Consider the following 18,891-nt stretch of genomic DNA (forward strand, 5'->3'; position numbering starts at 1 on the left):
AATTATATGCTTTAATTCTTTTTTTTTTTTGCTATGTAGTCTACATTCCCAAGTTGCGTTTTGTTCAGTTTTTCACTCTGCGCCCTATTAAACAAATGCAAATCTTCAACATCAAAAGCTAACCAAAATCTCATCATGGGAACATAGCCTTAAAGTTGTATTGTGCTTTGTACTTTTTTTTGCCTTACAAATCCAAACAGATTGCATGTGCTTTGAATGCAGAGAAAATTGCCATGCATTCAAGGAAGTCTATAGGTGCTGGTTGATCAGGGTGTGGTCCCCATAATAAAGTCATGGAGCAAATCACCGCACTCTCAAAAGGTGAAGATGCAAAAAAATCTTTTTATTGTGTAGATAGGCATTGTAAGAGTATATGAGGACATATGCCACATAACCCTTTTAATAATGTAGTCTATGGATTCACATTGAAAAGAGAAAGTGCTACAGCATCTTCAATATTTTGAAGGCTGCACTATTAAAAAGCTCAAAATATTATCCCAAAGTATACCTGTCAAATGTATACAAAAAACTCTTTTGATATATGTTGACTCCTTATTGAATGTTGGAATACATGTTTGTATACTTTTTGTTATCTTCCTATGTATACATTTAACATAATGACTAGGGATGTGCGGACCTGTTGATGTTCCGGTCCATCGGTTTCAGCCAAACTTTATAAAAAAAAGTTTGTTTTGGGTTCCTGAATGATACCCAAACTTGACCCAGAACCCGAACCCCATTCAACTTAATGGGGGCCCAAACATCAGGCAGTTTCCACACTGTCCTCTGTGTGACAGCGTGTGAAACACCGGCACTGACCAACAGTAACCTTACTGAAGTCACCGCTGGTCACACCCACTGGGTATCACGATTCCCACGCAGTCACACAGAGGACAGTGTGTGAGTCGGCAGTTGTGACTAACAGTGACGAAGTAACCGCCGGTCAGCGCTGGCTGATTACTACTATGACTACTACTGTCATCAGTGTCGCATGCTCTCACTGATAGCAGCAGGAACAGACAACGCTGATGAGAGTATTCACCAGCCATGCACAGGCGACTGAGACAAAGAAGAAGATCGACATGGATTACTTTGTGTGGTTGTTTTATTAATAAATGAGTGAACGAGGACTAGTATGAGGGAGTCTGGTGCCATTTCTCAAAAGGGTGCTTCTACTCAATACTGAGCCTTGTGACCTTGTGATATTTCAGTTTTTCTTTTCCATAAATTTGCAAAAAATTCTACATTTCTGTTTTTTTACAGTCAAGATGGGGTGCAGAGTGTACATTAATGAGAAAAAAATGAACTTTATTGAATTTACCAAATGGTTGCAATGAAACAAAGAGTGAAAAACGTAAAGGGGTCTGAATACTTTCCCTACCCACTGTATAACAAAAATGGAACCGAGTCGACAATAATCATGAGCCATAGTAAAGTGAAAAGATGCTAGATGTACTTCATTTAATTAATGTTCAAGGTTATTGCCTCAGCACCTTTCTCCTCCCTGTTTTTGTTTTTTTAGGCTATACATGATATTCTTCTTTTTTTAATAGTATTGTTTTTGATTTCTTTGTTTTGTGTGTCTTGTGTTATTGTGTGGAGTAGCACATGTTTGAGAGATGATCTATAAGGATTAACAGGAAACCATAAGGGCAGTCAATGACAGGAGGGAGCTTCATTTCTTCTGTTGCTTTTTAGGGTGCCAACTTCCTTGGCCAGGTAGGTCAGATATCGAGGGCCTTACATGGATACCATATTAGATGTACAAGTGCTTCTCACAAAATTAGAATATAATCAAAAAGTTAATTTATTTCAGTTCTTCAATACAAAAAGTGAAACTCATATATTATATGGAGCCATTACACACAGAGTGATATATTTCATGTGTTTATTTCTGATAATGTTGATGATTATGGCTTACAGCCAATGAAATCCCAAAAGTCATTATCTCAGTAAATTAGAATACTTTATAACACCAGCTTGGAAAATGATTTTACAATCTGAAATGTTGGCCTACTGAAATGTATGTTCAGTAAATGCAATCAATACTTGGTCAGGGCTCCTTTGGCATCAATTACTGCATCAATGCGGCGTATTGAACAACTGAAATATATTAACTTTTTGATGATATTCTAATTTTGTGAAAAGCACCTATACAATGTCCACCCTTGCTTCTGTATCCTTTTTTCATCTCCATGTGTGACTATATATATATATATATATATATATATACATACTTTTTTGATTTTTTTGTAGTTTTTTTAATGTCTATCTATTAATGTATTTACTATTTTACATGGGGTTTTTGTTCTATGTTAGACTGGCATTTTGAATCCCTGAGATTATTACTAACTTTTGTGAGTTTATGTGAATTAACCAGGAGACAGCAGACTTCGGACGTTCCCTCATGTACGGTCCGGTTTGGCCTTGCCAGATGCCACTATACTTCTTTTTATTGATTTAGGTTGCAGTTTCAATATATTTTTTCTATTTTGAGATGCTTAAAGACAGAATGGATGGGCTGCAATTTTTATTCTCTGCTGCATTACATATAAGGGCTTATTCAGATGTCTGATTTTCACATATGAGTGCTAGCCATGTTTTTCATGGATTGCTGTTGTACCAGTAATTGTCTATGGGCCACTCACAAGTCCGTGATTTTTTGATTTTGACCCAAGGATCGGATGAAAATTAGCAATAAAAGTAAATGGGTCCATGAAAAAAATCTGACCACACCTGGATGACATTCGAGGACTGTGAGAATGAAGGAGAAGGGGAAGCTGTTTTTTATTTCTCCATATACAAGAAAAACGGATGACACTAGGACCACACTCTGATCAAACTGTGATCAAAGTCTGATCAGATCAATAGTTCAGTTTTTTTCGTACGTAGAAAAATTGGATGAGGGAATGAGGCCTCATGATAACAAGCCAAGAATTGGATAAAATAGTTAAAGGCGTTGTCTCAAGTTCTTAAATGGTTAAAATGGCAACATGCTTGTAAAAACAAGCAAATTTACAATTTAACGCTTATCAAAAATCCTCCCCGTTCTCAAGAATTAATTTTATATTGTACAGTTCATTGTCTAGGTTACCGACACCTGGTCGGTCGGTGCGCCCTGCTTGCAGGCATCGTTATAAAGCTGGATCCGGCCACTTTCAGTGGTTCTGCACTTCTTTGATGCTGCAGAGGTAAAGCTACCTCTGCCTGCAGAATGGTAGAGCACTTAGTTCAAAACAACAGCACAGCCATGCCATCAATCATCAACAGCAAACCATCTGCAGCAACCAGGAAGCAGGGAGGAAGTATAGCAGTGGGCTCCTGAAGCTCGAAACGTAGGCAGCCCCTTTAATATCAGTTATTCAAATTATTCCAGTTTTTCAGGCAGAATATTGCACAAAACTTTCTAGTATCCAGTAATAAACTATTACTTGCTGCTCGTGCTCGCATTACTATTTTGTGATGAGTCCAATGGAGCCTAAAATCTGAAAAAATATACAGTAGGTTCACACAAACAAAGTTTCCACTTTGGGTTTTCATTAGGGATGAGCAAACCCGAATATATAAAGTTAGAGGTTTGTACCGGACACCTACTGTCCAGTACTGAATCCGGAACACAGACTTTATAGCGGAAGTCCAGTTTAATGTTTGGGTTCAGCTGCCTAGTAAAGTTTGCTGAAAGGCTGCAGAGCAGCCAATCAACAAGATTTTAGGCTGTGGGCACTTCCATAGCCAAACATTGAATTAATGCTGAATCAAATTCTGCTCTGCTTAGCGTAGAAATAGGATACAGCTGGTGTGAGGGACATTATAAGGATCTGTGTGTGTGCACTCTGCCAAAATACCTGTGTGTATACTCTGCACGCTGCCTGTGGTAGTACTATGCCAAAAGTATCTGTATGTACTATGCACCCCTGCTTATGGGAGTACTGTGCCAAAAACCTCTGTGTACTCTGAAGCCATGTATGTACAAGTTGTAGCCGTGCCTAAAAAAATAATTATATTGTACCACTGTGTCTGTACGACTTGTGTCCGGGCCTAAAAAAATTATTATACTCAGCAGCCATCTGTGTGCATGTAGTTTGCATAAAAAATAATTATACCCTACACCTGTGTCTGTACGAGTTGTGGGCCTTAAAAATAGTTATACTCTGCAGCTGTGTGTGCGAGTAGTGTGCCTTAAAAACACTTATAAAATGAGTAGACCAACAATGAGCTTTGGTGGTGCTGGTGTAGCTGCTACTTCTGGTGGTGGACTTGCTGCAGGAAGAGGACGTGCTTGTTCTGTTGTTCTGTTCCTGATACATGCCCAAATACATTACCTTCCTCTGGTGCACGCAGATGACTGGACGTTTGGCGTCACCTCGTAGGGCCGAGTACCGCTACACAAATGGTGAGACCAGAACATGTTGAGGCAGTGGTATACTGGATAGCTGTCAGTGGCTCCAGTTCCTTCGCATTATCTTACAATCAGTCCACTACTGAAAGCGCAGAATTGGCACCTGTGGACCATCATCATCCGGCTTCTACCTCACCCCATTGCAAATCAGCCAAGTAATCTGTGCCGAAAGTCAAGCAGTAGTCACTTCTGCTTTTTGATGACTCCGCTGGCTATGGTTTCATGGGCCATCCTCCTGTCTCTGTCCTACAAGTGGAAGATATTGAGTGCACCAATGCCAGCTTGTTCATTTGGAAGAAAAGTACATGGGAGGGTTAGGGCACACGGTCAGAGGAACACCCCAGCACATTTATGATGATGACGAAACACAGGTGCCAACTGCTGTATCTTTCTGCAGTGTGCAGACCATCAAGGAAGGCAGGGGTGTGACTGGGTGGAAGATGATGCAGAGGATGATTAGGTCCTAGACCCCACATGGAGCAAAGGCCATCCTAGTGACATGCCCAGTTTGAAGGAAGAGGAGATGGTCATGCTGCCCCAGCATCACAGCAAAAGAGCCTGCAGGGTGCAAAAGTACAGTGGCCAGCACCTAGCCAGTATGTCGGCTGTTAGTGCCCACTGCGCTGAGGAAATGAGAACACCAAAGTCAGCTGAAAGGAGCTCCCTGGCGTGGCATTTCTTCAAGCATTGTGCTGACAACAAACAACAGGTGCAGTGGAGTACCTTAAAAAGCATGACAGATCTGAGGTTCCTCCTGCTCCCTCTTCTGTGGTCTCTGCCTCTTCCTCCCGCACATGATCAACAGGGCCACCTGCCTCCCCGCAAGGAGAAGATGTGACAGCACCGCCACCATCACCAGTGTTACCGAGCATCACACTATCCTAATGTAACTGTTCAGCTCTCCATTCCCCAAACCATAAAGAGAAATTTCCCCTACACACCCACAATCCATAGTCTTGAATGACAGCATGTCCAAATTACTGGCCTTTGAAATGCTGCCATTCCGGCTAGTTGAGATAGAAAGTTTTAAAAAACTGATGGCGGTGGCTGTCCTGCAGTACATTTTTCCCAGCCACCACTACTTTTGGAGGTGGGCTATCCCTGCCTTGCACACATATGTTGCCGACAAAATCAGGTGTCCTATGCACAACGCCATCAGAGCCAAGGTCCACATAACCATCGATACGTGGACCAGTAAGAAGTACGGCAAGGGTCGTTACATCTCCCTAACTGCCCAATGTGTAAATGTAGCGGTAGCTGGTTCTACGACCACTGATGATCGCAGGACGTTCCTCTGTTCAGATTGCCTCTTCCTTTTTTTCTGCTTTCTGTGTCACTTCCTCATCTGGTCCCAAATTCAGCAAAGCCAGGGGGAAAAGACAGCAGGCTGATTTGAAACTCATCTGTTTGGGGACAAATCCCACACCGCACAGGGGATCAAACAGCAGACAGAGGAGTGGTTGGTGCTGGTGTACCTCAAGCCCGAGCTGGTGGTGGGCGTTAACTGGCGAAATCGTAGCTGCTCTGTCCCTAGCTGGATTGATGCACATCCCTTGCTTGGTGCATGTGCTGAATTTGGTGTTGCAGAGCTTGCTTAAAAATTACCCACATATGTCAGAGCCACTACTGAAGGTGCAGGAAGTACTGACCCTGCTTCCTGCTTGTTTGTGCTGCTTCAATTCTGCATTCCCGCTCACGGCCTCATATGCAACGTACCAACAAGGTGGAACTCTACCTTGAATATGCCAGAGACACAGTGAGAACAACAGGAGGCAATAGTAGATTTTCATCTGCAGCACACCCAGTTGAGTCACTCTGAGGAACAACACCACTTCACCACCAATGAGTGGGCCTCCATACAGGACGTGTGTGACGTGTTTTCACTACTTCAAATACTCCAGCAACATGGCCAGCGCTGATAATCCCATCATGAGCCTTACTATGCCACTTGTATGCCTGCTGGAAAAAAACATTTGAGGCCATGATAGATGAAGAGGATCAGGAGGAACAGGTACCACTCACAATGTTATCAGGTTTGTTGTCCAGACATGGCTCAGAGGGTGGGTTCCTGTACCAACAGAGACAAGGTACACAATGGTCCAGCCAGTGGACAGTTTTGAAGGATGAGGGATGAGGAGGAGGAACCATCTTCACAACAAGGGAGCACTAAAATAAGCTCACGGGCATCAATGGAGCGTGGCTGGGGGAATACAGTGGACCCAGACCACACACCTCCCAATGAGGACAGCTTGTTGTTGCCTCTGGGCAGCCTGGCACACATGAGCCAATACATAGAATCATAGAATGTTAGAGTTGGAAGGGTCATCGTGTCCAACCCCCTGATCAATGCAAGATTCACTAAACCATCTCAAACAGATGTTTTTTCAGCATCTGTGTGAAAACTTCTATTAAAGGAGAACTCACCACCTCTCGTGGCAGCCTGTTCCACTCATTGTTCACCCTCACTGTCAACAAGTTTTTTCTAATATCTAATCTATATCTTCTCCCTTTCAGTTTCATTCCATTGCATCTCGTGTTTCTATGTGTAAATGAGAATAAGGATGATCCCTCTACACTGTGACATCCCTTCAGATATTTGTAGACAGCTATTAAGTCTTCTTAAAGCCTTCTTTTTTGCAAGCTAAACATTCACAGATCCTTTAATCGTTCTTCGTCGGACATACTTTACAGTCCGCTCACCATCCTGGTAGCTGTTGTCTGAACTTGCTCTAATTTTTCAATGCCTTTTTTAAAATGTGGTGCTCAGAACTGGACAGACTTCCCTTGAGAAAGCGTGGTCTCTCCACGCGAAACGCGCGTCGGGCGTTCTCTCACCTGGCCCTGGGGTCATCTCGCTCCTGCCTATACCTGGGTAAGATATCGCGCTATCTATGCTATGTTCAGGCGATCGGTATCTACCTGCACTTCATGGTGTCTCTTTGGACATTATTGCTTGACATGTTGGTTTATAATTGCACTTGCTGTCTATTTTTCTATATACATACCGCATGTAATTTTACTTTATAAGGCATGATGTAGTGGGTATTACCCTGGGTGAGCTGTTTCTACCCTGTGGTGTTGTCATTTTATTTACCATATTTCTTGATATGATGTTACTCTATGTATTTCAATAAAGATTATAAGATTTTTTATCTTATTCACCTGTTGACTCATATTTCCTCTTGCATGCAAATTTGTTGGAGTGGGTGTCTCTTTTTTAGGGAGCACAATTTATCTCCCCTTGTTTGTGACACGTATGATGTCACTGAGGCATTTGTATCTAATAGTATTCCAGATGACGCCTAACCAAGGAGGAGTAGAGGGGGTAATTACTTCACGTGATCTAGGCTCTATGCTTCTCTTTATACATCCTAGAACTATGTTTGCCTTTTTTTGCTGCTGCATCACACTGTTGACTCTTGTGCAGTCTGTGATCTATTAGTATACCTAAGTCTTTTTCACACGTGTAGTTGCTTAGTTCTATTCATCCCATTGTATAAATGGCATTTTAATTATTCTTGCCCAGATGTAGAATATTTCATTTCTCCCTGTTAAATACCATTTTATTACTTGCTGTCCATTGTTCCAGCTTATTTGGATCCTTCTGAATCCTTTTTCTGTCTTCTCTAGTTGTTCTGCCTTCATACACGTTGACACGGTGTGCAATCTAGCATACAGCATAAACCACTGCTCTGTCTTCCAAAATAAGCAGACTGTTCTCTGTAGTCTGACTTGTTTATTGGTGAAGAGTATAGAACATGCGGTAAAACTATAAAGAATACCAACGATATGGGTAAGTATTGTGCAGATGATCACACAGCTAAACACAATTACAGGAAGTATTCAGTGTGATGCAGACTTCACATACAAACACACAGGTGTCTAATTACATCTACTGAGCCCTGGCTGCTGTACAGTTAATAACATCTCTGTAACAAAACTGCATTGTAAGAAAAGATATTAACCTTACCAGATATGCTTTACCAGGACAACGAACTCTGGTAGGGAAGTTAACAGGCGGACAGATAAACATGTGTGTCCTTATGAAATACACAGAATAAAATGGCATCTTCTTCATCCCAGAATACACTGCTTCATTCCCATAATGCATTGCTTCTGTTAAAGTCACAGACTGTAAATGCTATCAAGACACAGCTATAAATTCAGCCACCACTAGATGGTGCTAACTAAACCAGAAAGATACTGTCATGATCCATGCTGGATCATGACAGATAAAAAGCACAGGTAACCTTTTTTTTCTTAAGCTGTGCTTAGGTTTGGTTTTTGCCCCCAGTGGCCATTAGGATTATTGCACTGTGGTGTCGTTTGTTCTAAGTTTGCCCCCGGTGGTGGTGAGCGTCATTGCACTCTTATTTCTTTAGTTAAGTGCACATGATTATAATGCAGGTGTGATTGCTGGCTCTTACCTATAAAAGAGTCACAGGTGTTGCAATAAGTGTTGGTGATAGTGTTCATTTCAACCATCCTTGGTGGAGGAAGGAGTTGGAGAGTGTTCCTTGCAGCACTGTCTTAGCCCTGGTGTGGAAGGAGTCATAGGGGATTTCCTTGTAGCTCTGACAGAGCTTGGTGGCAGCGATTCAGGAGGAGAGCTGCATTCTGGTGGTGGACTCTGTTGACAGGAGCAAGTGCAACATAGTAAAGCTAAGTGGTGTTTCCCTGTTTGTGTTTTTCCTTAGTGTGTATTAGTACAGCGGTGGGGCCAGTGCCTGCGCCACCCAGCTCCCTAGCAAGGGATAGGTGTAGGGTGTGCTAGGGCAACAGGATCCTGATCGGCGCCCGGTGCGGAACCGGCATAGGAAATGTTAGGAGCATTAGGGACACTGGCTCAGAGGAGTGCAGGAGGTCTCCACGTCCCCTTTCCCTATCGCAGGGCCCACCGTTGTAACTGTTTCCCCTTTCCCCGTGTCTTGTTGTTTTAGTTACCGGCCTACGGGCCGTGTCACACAGGACAGTATCACGTGCCGCATCTTGTTGTTTAGTTACCGGCCTGCGGGTCGCGTCACACAGGACGGGTCATCGTGACAGATACAAACGTATTTGCCCTATATTCATAGGGCAGAACACTAGTGTTAGCTATCTCTCCTAGCTTTGCATCATCTGCAAATATGATTAGTCAACTTTCGATCCCCTTATCTAGATCATTTATAAAAATGTTGAACAATACTCTGGCCAGGACAGAGCCTTGTGGTACCCCACTCGAAACAGTTTTCCAATTGGATGTGCAACCATTTATTACCACACTTTGAGGACAATCACTGAACCAGTTATGAATCCACCTAACTGTGGCCTTGTCAATCCCATACCTGGTCATTTTTTCAATAAGGAAAAATGCTACTGTGCCTGCACAACGAATACCGAATTGCCTGAATCATTACCAGTAGAGTTGAGCGACTTTTGCTTTTTTAGGGTCGCGTTTCGCTTCGTGAAACCCAACTTTTCCAAAAGTCGGGTCGAGCAAGATCGTCCGATTATAGGGAAAAGTCGGGGTCGTCCCGAAACACGAAACCCAATGTAAGTCAATGGGGAATAAAAGTCGGCAGTGAGAGGAGGACAGGAAACACACCTACAGTGCCCATTTGAATGCCAAAAGCATCAATTCTTCTTACTTAAGCTTGTCAACCTTAATTAACTTCATAATACAAGTTACGCACTGAAAAATGGGGGTTATTTGGCTAAATTTGTGGGGGGGAGGGCTGGCTGCAGGTTTTCATGTGCCCTGGGCGAAAGAGCGCCCCTTTAACACATACCACAACTCATCATGCTCCGATACGGCAGAGAAATAGCGGTATAGTACAATGAAAAATACCTCACTTTTTACATCTCATGACGAGGCCCATCTATTTCTCCATACAAAATCATTGGTCCCATATAATGTTTGAAACAGTATATGATGAGCTCCACATAATGCTACAGTATATGTTGGTCCCCACGGATGAAGCTCCACTGTCTTATGGGCCCAAATAATGCTCCAAACATAATGGGCCCCATTTCTACTGCTCTAGTGTATAATGGGCCCTGTAAATGCTGCTCCAGTGTCTGATGTCCACCTTTGGAATGTTCCAGTGTATGGTGGGCCCCATCTATCATTCTCCAGAGTATAGTGCTCCCCAAAAATTGCTGTCCCAACATAGAAAACAATCAAATAAGTCTCCTCGCTAGGGAATCCCTGTACTTGTCTGGACAGGTGCTGTAGCTTGCTTAACAGCTCACCAGCCGTTCTCACGCCCAGTATGGATTGCACGTGATTGCACAAAGGTTAGAAAGGATACCGTATCCCTGGATAACATGTATGGATAGCGTACACATTCGAAATATATGTCTATACAGCATGAGGCAGGCTCAGACGGTGTTAGGCCCAGTATGGATTGCACGTCATTGCACAAAGGTTAGAAGGGGTACCGTATCCCCGGATAACATGTATGGATAGCGTACACATTCAAAATATATGTCTATACAGCATGAGGCAGGCTCAGACGGTGTTAGGCCCAGTATGGATTGCACGTCATTGCACAAAGGTTAGAAAGGGTACCGTATCCCTGGATAACATGTATGGATAGCGTACACATTCAAAATATATGTCTATACAGCATGAGGCAGGCTCAGACGGTGTTAGGCCCAGTATGGATTGCACGTCATTGCACAAAGGTTAGAAGGGGTACCGTATCCCCGGATAACATGTATGGATAGCGTACACATTCAAAATATATGTCTATACAGCATGAGGCAGGCTCAGACGGTGTTAGGCCCAGTATGGATTGCACGTCATTGCACAAAGGTTAGAAGGGGTACCGTATCCCCGGATAACATGTATGGATAGCGTACACATTCAAAATATATGTCTATACAGCATGAGGCAGGCTCAGACGGTGTTAGGCCCAGTATGGATTGCACGTCATTGCACAAAGGTTAGAAAGGGTACCGTATCCCTGGATAACATGTATGGATAGCGTACACATTCAAAATATATGTCTATACAGCATGAGGCAGGCTCAGACGGTGTTAGGCCCAGTATGGATTGCACGTCATTGCACAAAGGTTAGAAGGGGTACCGTATCCCCGGATAACATGTATGGATAGTGTACACATTCAAAATATATGTCTATACAGCATGAGGCAGGCTCAGACGGTGTTAGGCCCAGTATGGATTGCACGTCATTGCACAAAGGTTAGAAAGGGTACCGTATCCCTGGATAACATGTATGGATAGCGTACACATTCAAAATATATGTCTATACAGCATGAGGCAGGCTCAGACGGTGTTAGGCCCAGTATGGATTGCACGTCATTGCACAAAGGTTAGAAGGGGTACCGTATCCCCGGATAACATGTATGGATAGCGTACACATTCAAAATATATGTCTATACAGCATGAGGCAGGCTCAGACGGTGTTAGGCCCAGTATGGATTGCACGTCATTGCACAAAGGTTAGAAAGGGTACCGTATCCCTGGATAACATGTATGGATAGCGTACACATTCAAAATATATGTCTATACAGCATGAGGCAGGCTCAGACGGTGTTAGGCCCAGTATGGATTGCACGTCATTGCACAAAGGTTAGAAGGGGTACCGTATCCCCGGATAACATGTATGGATAGTGTACACATTCAAAATATATGTCTATACAGCATGAGGCAGGCTCAGACGGTGTTAGGCCCAGTATGGATTGCACGTCATTGCACAAAGGTTAGAAAGGGTACCGTATCCCTGGATAACATGTATGGATAGCGTACACATTCAAAATATATGTCTATACAGCATGAGGCAGGCTCAGACGGTGTTAGGCCCAGTATGGATTGCACGTCATTGCACAAAGGTTAGAAAGGGTACCGTATCCCTGGATAACATGTATGGATAGCGTACACATTCAAAATATATGTCTATACAGCATGAGGCAGGCTCAGACGGTGTTAGGCCCAGTATGGATTGCACGTCATTGCACAAAGGTTAGAAGGGGTACCGTATCCCCGGATAACATGTATGGATAGCGTACACATTCAAAATATATGTCTATACAGCATGAGGCAGGCTCAGACGGTGTTAGGCCCAGTATGGATTGCACGTCATTGCACAAAGGTTAGAAAGGGTACCGTATCCCTGGATAACATGTATGGATAGCGTACACATTCAAAATATATGTCTATACAGCATGAGGCAGGCTCAGACGGTGTTAGGCCCAGTATGGATTGCACGTCATTGCACAAAGGTTAGAAGGGGTACCGTATCCCCGGATAACATGTATGGATAGCGTACACATTCAAAATATATGTCTATACAGCATGAGGCAGGCTCAGACGGTGTTAGGCCCAGTATGGATTGCACGTCATTGCACAAAGGTTAGAAAGGGTACCGTATCCCTGGATAACATGTATGGATAGCGTACACATTCAAAAATATATGTCTATACAGCATGAGGCAGGCTCAGACGGTGTTAGGCCCAGTATGGATTGCACGTCATTGCACAAAGGTTAGAAGGGGTACCGTATCCCTGGATAACATGTATGGATAGCGTACACATTCAAAATATATGTCTATACAGCATGAGGCAGGCTCAGACGGTGTTAGGCCCAGTATGGATTGCACGTCATTGCACAAAGGTTAGAAGGGGTACCGTATCCCCGGATAACATGTATGGATAGTGTACACATTCAAAATATATGTCTATACAGCATGAGGCAGGCTCAGACGGTGTTAGGCCCAGTATGGATTGCACGTCATTGCACAAAGGTTAGAAAGGGTACCGTATCCCTGGATAACATGTATGGATAGCGTACACATTCAAAATATATGTCTATACAGCATGAGGCAGGCTCAGACGGTGTTAGGCCCAGTATGGATTGCACATCATTGCACAAAGGTTAGAAAGGGTACCGTATCCCTGGATAACATGTATGGATAGCGTACACATTCAAAATATATGTCTCAGGAGGCAGGCTCAGATGGTGTCAGGCACAGTATGGATTTGACGGCCCAGATTACACAGTGGAGGAGCAGGGAGAGGTAAAGATTGCAAATGCTGGGGCCCTGGCCAAGCAAGGGGGGTCCACTCGTGGGCGTCGGTACTGGCACTGGGCCCCTCATAGTACAGCGGTGTGTCTGACGGCGGGTGTGCCCCACCACCGTCAGAGACACTTGATTGCACTATGAGGGACCCTGTGCCAGTGCCCGCGCCCAAGAGTCGGCCTACCCACCTGTCCAGGGCAACGGCACTCGCACGGTGTCGTGCGCTAGGTGGTGACCCCGGCCATGGGGGGGGAGGCAGCACAGTTAGGGAGTTTTAGAAAGTGGCATATGTTGATGTTGGACATTCAACTGATGCAAAAGGCGAAATAGGTGAAGTACCAGGAAGAGGTGGACCAAAGCAAGCCATTTTTCTGTCACCCTATGTGTCATCAGGGGAAGGTGGGACAAAATCCTTGGAAACCCATGCGTGGTTCATTTTAATGAAGGTTAGATCATCCACATTTTGGGTTGACAGACGGGTCCTTTTTTCTGTCAGGATTGATCCAGCTGCACTGAAGACTCTTTCCGATAGCACACTTGCAGCTGGGCAAGCGAGCTCCTGTAAGGCATATTGGGCCAATTCAGTCCAGGTGTCCAGTTTAGCGGCCCAATAGTCAAAGGGGAATGACCTGTGTGGGAGAACATCGATATGGGAGGAAAAGTAGTTTGTAACCATAGTTGACAACTGCTGTCTCCTGTCACTTTCCATCGATGCAGTATTACCAGTTGTGTGAGCGGTATTTGAAAAATCAGTCCACAACATTGTCATGAAACCCCTGTCTCCAACGCCACTTCTGCTGTGTGCACCACGAACACCTCTGCCAAGCTGCCCCCGGCCCGTACGGCTCGTGTGAGAACCATCACCGCTGCTGTGTGCTGGGAATGCCTCAAGCAACCGATTTACCAGAGTTGCTTGTTTATTAGCCAATATTAGGTCAAGGTTCTCCTGTGGCATGATGTTTTGTAATTTGCCTTTATAGCGTGGATCCAGGATGCTGGCCAACCAGTAGTCGTCATCGTTCATCATTTTGGCAATGCGGGGGTCCCTTTTTAGGATCCGCAAGGCATAATCTGACATGTGGGCCAATGTTCCCGGTGTCAATGATACACTGCGAGTGCTGGGTGGAGGAGCACTTTCTGGCAAATCCACATCCCTCCAGTCACGCACAAACCCTGTACCAGACCTTGCCACGCCAACATTTTCACTTGCCCCACGAGATGCATCCTCCTCCCCTAAGTAATCATCCCCATCATCCTCCTCCTCCTCTTCTTCCTCCACCTCGTCCAGGAGAGGTCCCTGAGCAGACAATGGCTGAATGTCATCAAGGATTCCCTCCTCCTCTTCCTCCTCATCAACATTGGCTGCAGACGCCTGCTCCTTAAGGTGCGTCAAAGTTTGCATGAGCAGACACATAAGTGGGATGCTCATGCTTAGGATGGCGTCGTCTGCGCTTACCAGCCGTGTGCATTCCTCAAAACACTGAAGGACTTTACAAAGGTCTTTCAGCTTCGACCACTGCACGCCTGTCAACTCCATGTCTGCTCTCAAAGTGCCTGGCCGTGTATCCTCCCACAAATGCATTATGGCCTGCCTCTGCTCGCACAGCCGCTCCACCATGTGCAGGGTGGAGTTCCACCTTGTTGCAATGTCGATAATGAGGCGGTGGTTGGGAAGGTGGAGCAATCGCTGCAGCTTCTGCATACGAACGGAGTGTACAGGCGACCGGCGGATGTGCGCGCACAGTCTTCGCACCTTCTGGAGCAGGGCTGTTAACTCCGGATAATTTTTGAGGAAGCACTGCACCACCAGGTTCAAGGTGTGAGCCAAGCAAGGTATGTGGCTGAGTTTTGAAAGGGCTATGGCTGCCACAAAATTACGGCCGTTATCACTAACTACCTTGCCTGCCTCAAGATGTACACTGCCCAGCCATGACTCAGTTTGTCGCTTCAAGTACTCGGCCAGCACCTCGGCGGTGTGTCTGTCGCCCAAACACATCATCTGCAACACAGCCTGCTGACGCTTTCCACTAGCTGCTCGATAGGGGGACACATCGTGTGCAACAGTGGCAGCTGCAGATGGAGTGCTCGTACGACTGCACTCTGTGGACGAGCTGTCGCTTCTGGAGGAGGAGGAGGAGGAGGGTCGAACGCCTACAGCCAACTGTTTCCTATACCGTGGGCTAGGCAGCACTGTCCCACCACCGCTGTCCCCTGTGGACCCTGCATCCACCACATTAACCCAGTGCGCAGTGATGGACACGTAACGGCCCTGGCCATGCCGACTGGACCATGCATCAGTTGTGAGGTGCACCTTTCCGCTCACTGACTGCTTGAGTGCATGGACAATGCGGTCTTTCACATGATGGTGGAGGGCTGGGATGGCTTTGCGAGAGAAGAAGTGGCGACTGGGTAGGTCATAGCGTGGTACTGCATAGGCCATGAGTTCGCGGAAAGCTGTGCTTTCCACCAACCGAAAGGGCATCATCTCAAACGAGATTAGTTTGGCAATGTGGGCGTTCAAACCCAGTGTACGCGGATGAGAGACTGAGTACTTTCTTGACCTACTCATAGTGTCTGGGAGGGTGAGCTGGACTTGAGAGCTGCATATGGTGGAAGTAGCGGTGGACAGGGCGGACTGAGAGAGGGTTGATGATGGTGATGGAGTTGGTGTTCTTTCTGATGGCCTAGAATCAGTCTTTCGTTGATATAACAGTGGGATTCCCTGACTGCTGTGGCCTTGCAACGACACCTCAACATTTGCTGCTGTGCTAACCGGTGGGCTTACAGTGGGGGAAACAATGTAGCGTTGCTGACTACCTTCGTTGTGATCAGTTGCACATGTGGCACTTGAGGTTTGGTGTTGTGTCCACGCTTGCAAGTGCATGCTGGTTAAATGTCTAAGCATGCAACTGGTATTCAAATTTTTCAGATTTTTCCCTCGGCTAAAGGTCTTTGCGCACTTCTTACAGATAACCTTGGCCTGATCATGAGGATTTTGTTCAAAAAAGTGCCACACTGCACTCTTCCTACTTTGGCAGACATTTTGCGGCCTAGCACGCTGTGATCTTTTGACCCTCTGGACAAGCTGTCCAGCAACTCTTTTGATGTTTGGAACCTGTCTTTGGAGTGCTCCGGGCCTGCCAGATAACAGCTGTTGCGATGTCGATGTCTGCTGTGGATGCTCCTCATCTGAGCTATTGGAAGCAGCACCCTCTTCCCCAAATGGATGCCAATCTGGGTCAACAACTGGGTCATCCATCACCTCCTCTTCTATGTCATGTGCACCTTTCTCTGTGTCACCGTGTATGGTGGTATAGTGTGCGGGAAGGGGCACCTGAGTCTCATCAGGGTCAAAATCTGGCTCTGTACACTGCGAGGACAATGTAGTGCTCTGAGTGAATGTACCAGCAGAATCATCCATCAGCGGCTGTGCATCAGTGCACTCCATGTCAGATTCATCTTGGCCTGGGTAATTCACCATTTGACTTGATAATCCAGGCATGGTATGTGAAAACAGCTCCATGGAGTAATCAGTAGTATGGCCTGCGTCATCCTTCAATCTTGGTTGGGGTGAAGGACACAAGGAAAGGTGTGGTTCATGAACATGAGCCTCCAATGACGACTCAGTGCTTTTACTTTTTACAACTGAAGAAGAGGAGGCGATAGAGCTGGAGGCTGAGTCAGCAATGTAAGACAAAACTTTTTCCTGATGCTCTGCCTTTAAAAGCGGTTTGCCAACTCCTAGAAAACTAAGCGTTCGAGGCCTTATGTAGCCAGACGATGACGCAGGGTCAGCACCTCCTGCATTCGGTCCTATTTTGCTCTTGGCACTACCATCAGATCCACCACCAACACCATCATTACCAGCTGCCAACCCCCGCCCAATTCCACGGCCTCTTCCACCAGCCTTCCTCATTTTTGGTAGAAATGTAGACAAAATCCAACAAACTATATAGTAATGTAAAACAAGGTACAAGGTGTCTATAGGACAGGGGAGTTTTAGAATTTCTGCACACACTTGTGGACAGTGGACACTTGTGGATTGTGTGCGGCCCACTGATATCTGAGCGCTATGTGACACGCTCGATGGCACAGCTGCCTGTGACCAAAGTGACGAGAGGATAATGGAGATTTTGAATCTCTGCGTACACTTGTGGACAGTGGACACTTGTGGATTGTGTGCGGCCCACTGATATCTGAGCGCTATGTGACACGCTCGATGGCACAGCTGCCTGTGACTAAAGTGACGAGAGGATAATGGAGATTTTGAATCTCTGCGTACACTTTTGGACACTGGACACTTGTGGATTGTGTGCGGCCCACTGATATCTGAGCGCTATGTGACACGCTCGATGGCACAGCTGCCTGTGACCAAAGTGACGAGAGGATAATGGAGATTTTGAATCTCTGCGTACACTTTTGGACACTGGACACTTGTGGATTGTGTGCGGCCCACTGATATCTGAGCGCTATGTGACACGCTCGATGGCACAGCTGCCTGTGACCAAAGTGACGAGAGGATAATGGAGATTTTGAATCTCTGCGTACACTTGTGGACAGTGGACACTTGTGGATTGTGTGCGGCCCACTGATATCTGAGCGCTATGTGACACGCTCGATGGCACAGCTGCCTGTGACCAAAGTGACGAGAGGATAAGGGAGATTGGATTGCTTTTAAAAAAGCAGTTTGCGGAGCAGTGGGTAAACAGCAATGCCAGCGTGTCAGGAAGCCTTAAAAGGCAGCCCAACAACCAACACCACTGATACACCACAATATAGCCTCCCCTTGCACTGCACACACAGTGACTTGTGTGTTGTGCAAGCCAAATCGCTAGCAGCAGAAGCAGTTTTTTTGTCTTCTTCCCTGCCTAACGCTCTCCCTACAGAATCAGCAGCAACCTCTCCCTATACTAAGATCGGCAGAAGTAAGATGGCGGTCGGCGTGCACGCCCTTTTATACCCCCTGTGACGCCCACCAAAGCAAGCCAATCACTTGCATGCCCTTCTGAAAGATGGTGGTGACCCGTGCCTATGTCATCACGTTGCCCACAGTGTCCGTGGATCCTGATTGGCTGAAAAAGAGCGCAAAACAAACTTTTGAAACGCGACTTTGGCGCGTAAGTCGCCGACCTCGTGGCCGACCTCATCCTAGGGTCGGGTTTCGTTTCATGAAACCCGACTTTGCCAAAAGTCGGCGACTTTTGAATTTTTTGACCCGTTTCGCTCAACTCTAATTACCAGTGCTGATTACTAGTTGGTCACATTGCTGGATCCCCACTACAAGTTGGTATATCATAAACTATAAAACATAACCTTTAATGATTCCTTAAAAACCATGCATCAAATCTAGACAAACATGTGCCAAAGTGCAATTGTGTAGTGCTCTATTTAAAAACAAACCGTTATGTACTTTATGAGGTACCATATGGCCCTAGACATTATCGTATTTCTTGTCCAAATATTTGTAAA

Source organism: Dendrobates tinctorius, unplaced genomic scaffold (genome assembly GCF_039654945.1).
Source record: "Dendrobates tinctorius isolate UK_male_01 unplaced genomic scaffold, ASM3965494v1 ptg000039l, whole genome shotgun sequence".
NCBI classification, from domain to species: Eukaryota; Metazoa; Chordata; class Amphibia; order Anura; family Dendrobatidae; genus Dendrobates; species Dendrobates tinctorius.